This window comes from Sceloporus undulatus, chromosome 2 (assembly GCF_019175285.1).
Source record: "Sceloporus undulatus isolate JIND9_A2432 ecotype Alabama chromosome 2, SceUnd_v1.1, whole genome shotgun sequence".
Classification (NCBI taxonomy): domain Eukaryota; kingdom Metazoa; phylum Chordata; class Lepidosauria; order Squamata; family Phrynosomatidae; genus Sceloporus; species Sceloporus undulatus.
Window position 1 is genome coordinate 272553771 of NC_056523.1, and position 12386 is coordinate 272566156.

A 12386-nucleotide genomic window follows, 5' to 3' on the forward strand; every position below is an offset into this window, starting at 1 on the left:
TTATTAAGCTAATTAAAGTGAACTCTGTGCTAAGCAGTAGCAAGCAATCTGATATTGAAGCAACTAAGGTAACCCAGACCCCATCGTCAGCTTCCCTTGAGTGAACACCAGAGCCTCAAGAAAAACCCACATATACTGTATGGGTTGCTCCCCAGGAAGCCCTAATGGAAGGCAAACCCTAGGAATCCTTCCCAATTCACATGACTTAAAGTGAGGGTACAACCACTGGATACTTTCTCACCTACCCTCATCCCATGATCTATTGTTGTTGTTGTTGTTGTTGTTGTTTTATTATTATTATTTCATTTTCTTATATCCCACCTTTCTCCCCATATAGGGATTCAGGGCAGCGAACAAGTATAAAACAATACAATTTAAAAACAGTACAACAATATTAAAATATATAAATATAAAATTTAAGAAAACAAACAATTTTAAGAATGAAAATAGTTATAAATTAAAATATAACATGTTAAAATACAAGCCATTAAAATTTATATTGCACAACTTTAAAAACCCAGTCCTTATCAGTTTGCAAAGACCTGCCAGCACAAGAATGTCTTTATCTGCTGCCGGAAGGACAGCAGGGATAGTGCTATCCTGGCTTCCCTAGGGAAGAAATTCCAAAGCTTGGGGGCAGCCACCAAGAAGGCTCTGTCTCTTGTTCCCACCAAACATGCCTGAGAGAGTGATAGAACAGAAAGAAGGGCCTCTCCCAATGATCTCAACACTCGGGGGGGGGGTCGCTCATACAGGGAGAGATGGTCCTTCAAATAGCCTTTGACCCAAGCCATATAGGGTCTAAAGAGGCAAATCCAGAGGCACCCCAGCATGGGTGCCATTTGTGCACAGCTTAATCCTGTTTTTTCCATCACACTACCTGACAAGGGGTAATCATCTGCTTAGTACCATTTCCCCACCAGACCATCCAACAGGGCTCTTACCCCCTGTTGCAGGTCACTCAAAAACAAAATATTATCCTTCTCAGAGAAGTGAATTCCATCAGCTCCAGCCTTTGAAATAACATTTGGGGGTGTGGTTCCTAAGGGAACTCTTCCTAGTGCATGGGACAAATGCAAGAATAATGACCCTCACTACTTCACTCTTCCAAGCTTCCAGAAGCCTAGTGGCATCAGGTCTAGAAGTGTTGTATCCAGGGCAAGCTGTCTCAGGCACTCCACATGTTTATGGCAAAGAGCATTGGTGATGTCATTATTCACTCATGCCACATGGAGCACTGTAAACAAAATGTGACATTGTAAACTTTGTAGGCAAGCCCTAGCTACACACACAACCACCATAAACCAAGAAGGCAAAGAAATGATTTCCTGCACCCTGGCCATATCGTCACACCAGAAGTTCTCATAGGAGCTTTTGCCCAACTCTTCTACCCAAACCAAGACTACAAATAAATAAATAAATAAATAAATAAAACAGACTTATCTTTCTTCTATACCGATGGTGGGATTTCACAGCTGAGAGCCACAGACTGACCACGTGGCACACATAGCTTTGTCCCCCATCATCTGGACACCCTGAAGCAACTGCACTCTGAAACAGCATCTCACGCTGCCTAATTCATTACTAGCCCTGTGACATCTTGCTGTATGACATTTGGCTAGCCTCATCTGTCACAGTCATCTGGAACATATCTGTTTGCAATCAACTTCTGAAATGTACTGTGGCACAATTTGATTTGGATTTTGGAAACTGGACTGAAAGGGGCAAGTGAATCTATGTATTCTGTAGTATGTGAGTTTTTTGGGCATGTTACAGTGCATAAGGTTTTTGTCTCATATAATTCTGTGTGGAATATTACTCTGAACTTTATTAACTTGGTAATGGTCTTCTTTACAGGGGAATTGCTTGACAGTGAGCAGTTTGTGGTATTGGCTTTTTTAAAAAAATGGGAAGAATTTATCTCTGTCTCTTCGGGGACTCCACTGGTATCTTTTTAAAAAAGAAGCTGGGATTTCTATAAAGTTAAAAAGCAGGCTTGCTATATTAAAGGACTACCAAAACCATTGCTGGAGATGCATTTGTATGGGACTTTTTAAAACATGTTTTTCTGTTTTTCTTTCCTTTTTAAAAGGGATAGTTTTTTTTGGGGGGGGGGGGGGGGGTTAAGGATAACTACACTTATGCTCTCTTGTTTTAACTTATTGCAATGCTGCTGTACATGAAGCAGCCTGCATTAGAGCTCATTCAGCTAATGATCTCTGAGTCATTTTGAAGGATTTTAAACACAGAGAACATCCCATTAGAGTCAAGCTCGAGTTAATCTTAAGCAACAGAATGGAAGCATTGATGTTCCTAAGTATACATACAGCATTAACCAGAAGCACTTGATTTAGCCAAGAGGAACACACTCAGAAGTACGGTATATAATTACATTTAATTCCCCCGCCCTGAAAAGATTCTTTTATATCTTTTTTTCAACGGTTACAAGATTCGGTAAGGATAGATGAATTTGTCTTCTTCTTATCATTATTATTATAGTAAATGTCAATTTCATCAGTGTTCCACTGTAAATTTGTTCTGCCCATTATCACAATAATCTATGGTGCTTCTTAAAATACTGTACTCATTTTATACATACTTTTTGGGGGTAAAATACTCAATTTATACATATTTTGATTATGTTTTTGAGGTTGACAACTGAATAGCAACATTCAAAGACATTCAAAGACATGGAAAACTGCAGTGATAACTGCAATGCAATCCACATGAGTTTATCACACTAAGGAGATCCTGCTGGAAAATGGAAGTTAAACTAGATTTAAACCAAAAAAAAAAAAAAAAACCCTGCAAATGCCCAGCTGGTATGTTTATCCTCGAGAAGAGATGGTAAAGAGGTGAAAGGATAGCCTTGTTTAAATATTTCAAGGGTTGTCATATTGAGGATGGAGCAAGCTTGCTTTCTACTGCGCCAGAGAATAGGACCCAGAACAAGCTACAGGAAAAGACCTTCCACCTCAACATTAGGAGGTAGAACAGTAAGGGCTGTTCGACAGTGGAGCACACTCCCTTGGAGGGTGGTGGAATTTCCTTCCTTGAAGGTCTTTAAACAGAGGCTGGATGGCCACCTTTTGGAGATGCTTTGATTATGAATTCCTGCATAGCAGAGGGTTGGATTGGATGGCCCTTGTAGTCTCTTTCAACTCTATGGACCTTATCATACGAGGCACTTACTGCTGCCCAAATGTTGTCTAAATGTTGCAGAAGCAGTGGAGGTGGGATCATCCATCATGCTTCTCTAACGTAATTAAGGCTTCCTGCTTTCCTTCCATCATGAAGTGTTTGCGGGGAAGCCTGGTGAAGCCATTTTTTTTAATAATGGAATTATCCATTGCATTGGTGTTTTACTTTTCATTTGTGAGGCAAACCCATTTAGCAAATGCAGTCATGATGACTGGATGGCTAAATAATAAATACCTCATGTCAACACAGTGTGTGACTGTGCTCAGTGTCCATGTTTCATTTTGTTTATTCAGATATTTAATGCTTGTAATCTGCAACCTTCCTAGGTCAATGTAGCTGCAAAGAATTATTAAGCAATGCTTTCACTTCAACACTGCTTTGAGAACAAAGTGTTGAAGTGAAAGCATTTCAAATGACCAATAACCCCATCAGTTTCTTCTCATTTCAAGCAATGGAAGGCCCAGCACAGTGTTGATGAAAAGATATTGCAGATTGCCCTTGGATTTAGTTACTTCAGATTCAGTGTCCCAGAAGGTCATTCATTTACAGGCACCAGAAAATAACAAGATATTTAACTGCAGTACTTAAATAACAAGAAAAAAAAATAACTTTAGAACATAAGAAACCTGCATCATCACTGCAGTGCTCAGCATCACTAGAGCCAGCCAACTGGAAAACGTGAATTAAGATAACATTGTTCTTTTATTGTCACCTGTAATTGAGAAGTGCTCCACCTTTGGTTACATGAAGTACTTGTCTATCATGACCAAGAACCATGTACTGACATATTCTTAATAAATTTTTCTAAGAACTTTATCAGAGAAGGCTTCAAAAGTGGAATTAGAAGAGGATAATAGCATCTGTGGTCAAGCTTTATCACATGACATTGTGTCTGTCCAGCAGCTGGTCTGTAGCCCACTCATTGCTGGAGTGTTCCTTCCTATTGATGGGCAAAACATATAAATGCTTCACAACCATGCTGCTTTTCCACTGTTGATGCATGTGTGAAAGTTTCCCCCCATAGCAGTTCTGGTATGCAGGAAGTCACATGGTGCAAGTGTGTGTGATTCTGCTACTCTCCCCCTTGCTATTCCTAAGCAGGATGTTTTTCTTTCTTTTCTTTCTTTTTACAATTTCTTTCTGAGTTGCCATGATTACACCACTGTGCTAAAATAAAAATAAATAAAAATAAATGCAGTCTGAAAAGTATGCTGGGAAGGGAATGAGGCAGGGAGGTGGGGCTATGGAGGCTGGCAATGAGGAAGTCAGAGGCCAGGATTATAGCAGCACCATGGCAATTTGGGGGAGCTGTGTGATAATGAGTGGCCCCAGCCCAGTATGTTTGCACTTCCTAGACATTTTTAAAATCTTTTTTTGCAGATAAGATATAATAATTTGCATTACATCCTTTAAGGGATGGTAGTAAAATATAGCCTTTCTCTCATGTATGGAACAAAAATCAAGTAATAATGAACAGCCAAGGTTGGGACACACTTCTCAGTGAATATAAAAATTTAGCAAATCTTCTTGACACCTCGGCTTGTATTACCCATTACTTTTACCACAGCCACCTACTTTCCTTGCTGGCTCTTTACATGAGGTCCAGTCCACATATAGTGGGTGCTTAGAGGATACATGATGAAGAATAAGAATAAGAAACTAGAAAAGAACTGATAAGTATATAGAAATAGGAGAAAATACAAAATTATTGTGGAGCCGCTATTATTAGTGCAAAAACCAAAACAAAACCAAAATATTATTTTATCAGGGCACATCAAATTGACTAAAGAAGAGTGTGCTTGGAAAACAATATTAGAAAATATTTTTAAAAATGTTTTGAAAACATGATGTAGTACTCTACATCAGTTACTCAATTAAGTATACTTCATCAAGCAACCACTCCTGGCCCACCTACCTCCAAACCTGACAGAAACATCATTCACCTGTGCTCTGATTGCCAGCATAATGGACCTCCTTCTCCCCATGCAGTTGATACCCAGTAAAGAAGATTTGAAAGAGAGATCATGGCAATAGTTTCAGGATTATCATTAAGTAGAATCCGTATGTAGAGAGATCTTGTAGCACCTTGGAATCTAACTGAAATGAAGAATTGGCAGCATGAGCTTTCATAGACTTCCGTCTACTTCCTCAGATGCATATAGATGCTACAAGATCTCTCTACATACTGACTCTACAGACTAACATGGCTATATCTTTGAATTCTATGATTAAGTAGATACTGTGGATACAGAACAGTTAGGGCTAAGTAAAAATCTAGGTGACTGTTCCATATTCACAAAGTTACAGTAATGACATTATTGCCATCCGTGATCGTGATCCCTACCATAAAAAAAAGTAAATAACTGTTGTAGGATTTTTGTTGGGAAGGGGTGATTAATAGAAATCTTCACAATATGGAGCTTACAGTGTGCAAAATTATGTTTGCAAAGAAAACACCATTTTCTGTATGGGAAATAATATTCCTATAGAAAGTGCTGTAAATGGTGACAAATTCTGGGCAAAATTTACATATGATTGCTTCGCACAAAAAACAGCACTTTCTTTACAGGCAGCAGCTTTTTCTGTAAAGAAAATATTTCTCCACAGAAATAATTTCTGCACATAAAATACTGTTGTTTGGGGGGGGGGGGATCTATTAGTTGCATAGGCCTGTTATAGTGGTCTATTCATTTCGATTTAGGCTTATGTGATCATCCAGAGAAGTACGTGAAGAAGACTCATTCACGGTGCCACAGCAATTTTTAGGGATGCATTAATGGAATGATTCTTAACTGTATATGGAATCTACTTTTCAGCAGAAAACAATGACAGCCAAATTTGGTCCGAATAAATTCCAGATGATTTTGAAGACTGCATATTTTTAAATACTGTCTTGCAGCAAGAAGAAAATTGATAAAATTACTCATTGCATCTTTCAAAAACTAAAGTCAAAAACAGATGGCCCTAAAGGGGTGGTGTCATGCCACCCCTTTGTGTGCCAGATCAGGACCATGGCAATCGCATATTGCATCCCTGATCTGACCTTTTCCCAACACAAAAAGGAGTTGCAGAAAGCCACTCCTTTTTGTGCTGGGGAAAAGGTGCCCCTTTTTCTGCCGCCACATCTCTTCTCCACTCATGACGCACGTGCCATCTGGTCGCTGTGCCACAGGAGCATTCCCATGCTGTCCGCTATCTGGTTGGGCAGGTGACATGAGGAGGGATTGGGGGTAGAGTCAGGACATGCGGTCACCATGCCACCCCCAAGCTGGCTCTTATTGCCAGCCTGTTTTGCACCTTAATGAAGACTAGCATCCCTAAAGAAGAGATCATGGGGAGAAGGCAAGCAAAAGGTGTTTTCATTATTCAAGCAATGAGGCTATTAGATTATAGGTTAGAGTTTTGCCTGTAAATATTTCATAATTTTCTGGTTGTCCAATGTTACACAGTTTGCTCAAAGATTTGGATTCTCAGAAGAATATACAAATGCTGCATATTCTATTTGTATTCTTTTCTAGGGATTTTTCTTTTCAACTCACTTTAGTTTCAATGCATTCTCTTCATAAGATGTGGTTTAAGTTCCTGCACCCAGTGGTTATATATCTGCTTGATGAAGCTGATGAAAAGGACCTTGAAAAGAATTATAGGTGGCAGGCAATGTGGAAGCCAAGCAAGCTGTTTTAATAAGGTGAATCAGTAGTAACAGCTGGCTCAGGAGCCAATTTTTCTAGTCCTTGTTTGGCAAACCATATTTCTCTAATGGCCGATTTCCCAAACCTAAGTGTCAGCCAGCAGAGTAGTTTAAGTTCAAACTTCCAGCCCATCCATTTCCAGATAGTAAAGGTTTTCTTCTTCTTTTTTTTGTTTGTTTGTTTAATGTCTGCTTAAATGACCTTGTTCACTCTTTTCAAACCATTTCAGATGAGCTGTAGCTTGTTAGTCGGGCAGATAATAAAAACAGCAAGTACTAGATTTACTTATTGAAAAACCCAAACCATCAGGTATAATGTGTCAAACAAATTTCTAGAGACATGATGGATGAGGCCTGCAGAAATAGAAAAAAGACATTTAGGGATGCATGAGGATTTGTGCATGCACACCAGAGTCACTCATTATTGTCAGCACAAGAGCACCTCCTTAGATAATGTCTGTGAGGCTGCTTGAGACTGTCCAACATAGCTGTAGTTTGCTACTCAGTAATATTTGTCCAAAATTTCAGGCTCTTCTGGCTTCCCTGCATGTATAGAGCTTAGTCTGTGACTTTGGGTCATGACCCGGGTTTATGCATTCTTTCTGCTTTGTAATATCATTCATATGGCCTTAGACTGACTTTTTTTGTGTCGCACATTCAGGTTCTACAAGGTGACATGTCAGACCACAAGGGTCAAATCTGTGATTTGTTTACATTCTGCAACTGAGGCTGAGAGTGTGTGACTTGCTCAAGATTTCTTTGTTGAACAGATCATGGCCACTGACTTCTGGCCCTGATCTCCCAGAGTCCCATTCCAATACCCAAACCCCTACAAAAAGCTGGCTGTCATGAGAGAGAGAGAAAGAGGAGAGGGAGGGAGGGAGGGAGGGGGGGGGGGGGGAGAGATTATTGTTTTGAAATAACCAACTTTGCACCTTGTTTCTCCCTTTCTCTCACACCACCACAGTATCTACCTTCATTCACACAACATCACACATTCTACCCAATATGGAATGATACAAAAGATGTCTGGGATTGTCAGGGACTTCATACAATAAGCCAAAAGGCAGCATGAAACTGATGAAGTGAAGGTTGTCTAACTTTGGACTAAGATGCTGGACTTTATCATGGGAGGACCAGTTTCACATTTCTCACCCATGAAGCTCACTGGCAGGGCTGGTCCAGGGATGAGGCCTGGTGAGGAAATCGATTTATATAGGAGCATGCAACTGAACATAATATCAAGGAAAGTAGAATGTTCCTGCTCCTTTTGGGTTTCTTTCCATTCTGCAGTTCTGCTATTCTACTTTTGTTTTAGATTTTCTGCATTGGGAAGACAGTGAACTATATGACTTATGAGGTCCCTTCCAATGCTATAATTGTATGATTCTGATTCTATGTATGTATAAGAGTGCAGTCTTAACATACTTCTTGTAGGTCATCTTATCACTGTATCAGTCTTACAATGTTGTTACTGTTTTTATTTTAAAAAACACATGTCCTTGATATTTCTCCAGTCTGTACTAAATGGCCAAAGGTAACCATGATAACATTTTATCACAGTCTGGATACACAGCAGCTTCCCATGTCTCAGAGTAAGTAAGGATTTTTGCTTTTTTTATTCTTTAGAGTAGCATAAATGAGAGGGTAGGATAGGCTCCTCATATATATTTTGATAAATGTGCAAATGATGCAGGCACATGGATGTGGCAAATAAAGAGCAAAACTACATCTTTTCTTAATATTAGTAACAACATATTTTCATAACATTAATATTACTACTTTCAGTAGAACCTCATGCAGATTTATCCTTAAATCATCTTACTATGTTCAGCTGGTTTCACTTTCAGATGACTACACATAGGTTTGTTGGCTTAAGTTCCTTCCCCATATCTTTGTAAACGGGAGCTCAAAAATCAGGCATCAAATGTATTTCCATGTGCATAAGTTGATGTGTGTACACTAAAGCTGCCATACAAGGTACAGATGGCCATTTTACATATTAGAGTCAGATGGCTTATTTTTGTTGTTATTAGACAATCATATTTGTCCAAACTAAATTATTTTAAAATTGTATTTCATTCCATTTCTCTTCTAGAGCTACAGGTATTATACACGATACTTTCCCCAGGCCATTGTTCTCCTCAATACTCATGTGAGGCTGGTTAGGTTGAGATGCTGTGTTTGATTCATGTGAGCTTTATATAGAAGCTGTATTATTGTGTGCAATGGGCAGGAAGGGTGAAGTGGGCACAAAACAGAGCTCATGCAGTGATCCTTGGTACTAGAACTGCAATGTAACAAGTACAGCTCTATTTTAAACTGTGAAATGAGCACATTACAATCTCTCATCAGAAAATACCTCACTGGGTTGTAGAAAAGACAGCTCTATACATATGATAGCCCTATATATAAATACGACTCTCTTGTTCAAAGTGAAAATGTGGTAACATTCAAAGTTCACAATAAGCCCCTGATTAAATCTATCCAAGCAACAGCTCCTCGAAGAGTGGGGAACTGACCACTGGATGTTGTAGTTAAATTAGTTTGATATGGTTGGTAAATGTTTCTACACATCTTATTGACTGACAAGATGTGTTGTTTATACCGTACCATAAACAAGTTAAAGCTCTATAAACAGTCTCCAAACAGCTTGATTCCTTTCGACTCAGTTGGACTCATTTAATGCACTTTCCATTGCCCCTTTTAAGAATTATGAGAACATATTTCCAACTGTGTAATTTAGTATGAATGAAAATATTTCATTTGAGTTTTCTTATCAGTAAGTACAGCTTTTTTAAAAAAAACAACAACATTAGTCTTCACACACGCACTGTTGTTGCTGTAATTTTGCCACAGGATTACTGGAGGCTATTGAAAAACTGAAGTTATAGAAAAGCACTAGGATTTCTCTTTCCTCTTCAAATTTCCTAGAGGGAATTTTAAGAAGATGTTCCACTTTTCTTCTAATGAAATTTTCAAGAGGGACCAAAGATAAATAAAAATAAAACCCTGTACTACTTCATGGTTCAGCTGCTTGGAACTGAAAATGTCATCTAGTCAAATATGATGGGGCTGGGAAATCCATTTCCCTTCCTGAAATAGAGAAATCAGAAATACAATGAATCTGTACTGTTGTTAATGTCTTAAGCCAACTTGAGCCCCATTATTGAGGAAAAGGTGGGCTATCTATGGGGTATGTATTTATAGAAGCATATAAAATAAATAATAAATATCTGCAATCTATCTGAAAGTGTTTATGGTAAGAAGTCAGTGGCCATGATCTGCTAAACAAAAGAAGTATCTTAATAGTAGTGACAGCATTCTCTGACCTAGTGCTCCCCAGACATATCTGACTACATTTGGCCATGTTGGTTGGGCCATACCTGGGCACATCTGAAGGTTACCAGTTTGGGAAAGTTTACAGTAGGCTTTTGTATTCTTATGTGAGGAAATCACAGTCCTTTTTTTTTTTTTTTTACACATTTCTAAGTTCAATACATGGGGATAGCATTAGGCAGATAACTATCTCAGTTCTACATATCCTACAGATGCAAAAAGTTCTCACGCTTTCAGAAAATGTTCTTTAGAATCAACTGGTCACTGGGATTTGCTCCTATAGTTCTGTCATTGTACTTTTAATTTTAGATACTTTTTATGTGCTTCAGAACCACAGAGCTTATCTGTTCCTGAAATACTGGGAAGGAGGTGGTTTGAAGGTTAAGGATGTAAGGGAGAAATGGAAAGATTCACTTAGTTATGAATAGCTGGCTATGATTACAGCCTTGGACTTATCCAATCAGTTACTTTATATATTTTGAAAATTCTGTTTTATTCTGTTTTATGAGCTCAGGTTTTTGTTAGTAGCCACAGCTCAAGAAAGCTTCCTAAAAGCAAACTTTAATTAAAACTGATTCTCTCTTTTTCAGTTACTCTCAATCTCTTTTCAGATATACTAATACATTCTGGACAGAAAGGAACCACTTTTTAAACACCATCTTTCCAATCACAGCTATGTGAAAGGATACATATAGTCATTAACATTCACTTAATGCACATTCAATGAAACAAGCCTTTAACTTTTGACAAGTAAGATTCAGCATGGCAAATAACATATAGAAAAAATTCCATTGAATTTAAGTTATTTTTAACATTATTTTGAAGGAAAAACAAAGAAGCATTGGACTTTTTGATTTTTGCAAAAACATTTGATTTTTACAATATTAATTGACATTAACAAAAATCACAGCTTAGGGAGCTTCTAGTCATTTCAGAGGAGCTAAATAAATAATGAAAAGGAACACAGTGATGCTGTCTTTCTCATGCCAGTGCTTGCTCAGACAAGTGCCTTTTTTCCCCTAAGCAATAGAACACCAGGGGAAAGAATTCTGGGAGGACTACATATAAACCTCAGATAGAAAATGTATATCTTGTAAGAGACTTTATATACCCTGCCTTTGCTATCACACCAAAAAGAAGATACCACTGATATGAAGTCATTCCTTGTTGTGATGTTGTTGTTTTCAAACAAATGCCAATACAATGAACAGCTGAATATTGACAATGTTTGACAGATCCATAGAAGAGTATTCCAGTTATAAATCAGTGTGGATTTCTTGTTTAGCAAGTCCTTATCTTTCTCTGGTTTGGATGATGTTGCATCTCTAACCATCCCACCATATTTTCAGAACCGCATGTTGAGAAAATAAAATTTCCCATGATTTAGCCTTCTATATCTCTTTTAAATATTAAAGATACCTTTCCAATTGTAGACATTAGACATGAAGAATAAAGGAACAAGGCCTCCAAGGCTATTGATTTTGGATTATTGAATTTGACTTTCTGTTCCTGGGAGCTGCCAAGATGAGAGAAATTCATCAATAATCAGTTTACCTAAAAACAAATTTGAAAGAATGCATTTACTAACTAAACTTTTAAGGACACTTTAAACCCTCCTGGTGTAGCTGAAAATTGATCTTACCTCTCTGCTATATGTATGAAGACAAAGAAAGATTATTTCACAAAGCAAAAGTGTTGTCAAAACTATTTAAAGGTGGCCCCTGGTAAAGAAAAGGTTAAGGATCACTGCAATAGAACATTTTTTAAACAGGCAGCCCAGCCATAACTTGGCTCAATGCACAGATTTGTCTACTTCCATATTCAGAATACAGCCAAAACAGAACTACCCAGGGCAGATGGATGACAGTCTTCAAGTAGATCCAGTTTCTTTTTTCCTTCACCCATTAACTCCAATAGAAGGAAAATACCTTCTCTAGCCAGAGGCTGCTTTAGATGCAACCCTGAGCCCATTCCCACTTACCTATAGATTTGATTCCTGAACCAAATTCTGAAACTGGTTCAGCAAACACAGTGGTTTCCACTATGTTTGCGCCAGTTTCAGGATTCCTTTCAGGAATTTTGAGAAGCTTCTTTTGACATGGCAGGAGAAGCTTCCCCAGCCTCTCCTGTCATGTCTCCCTGTGTCCTCTTGCCC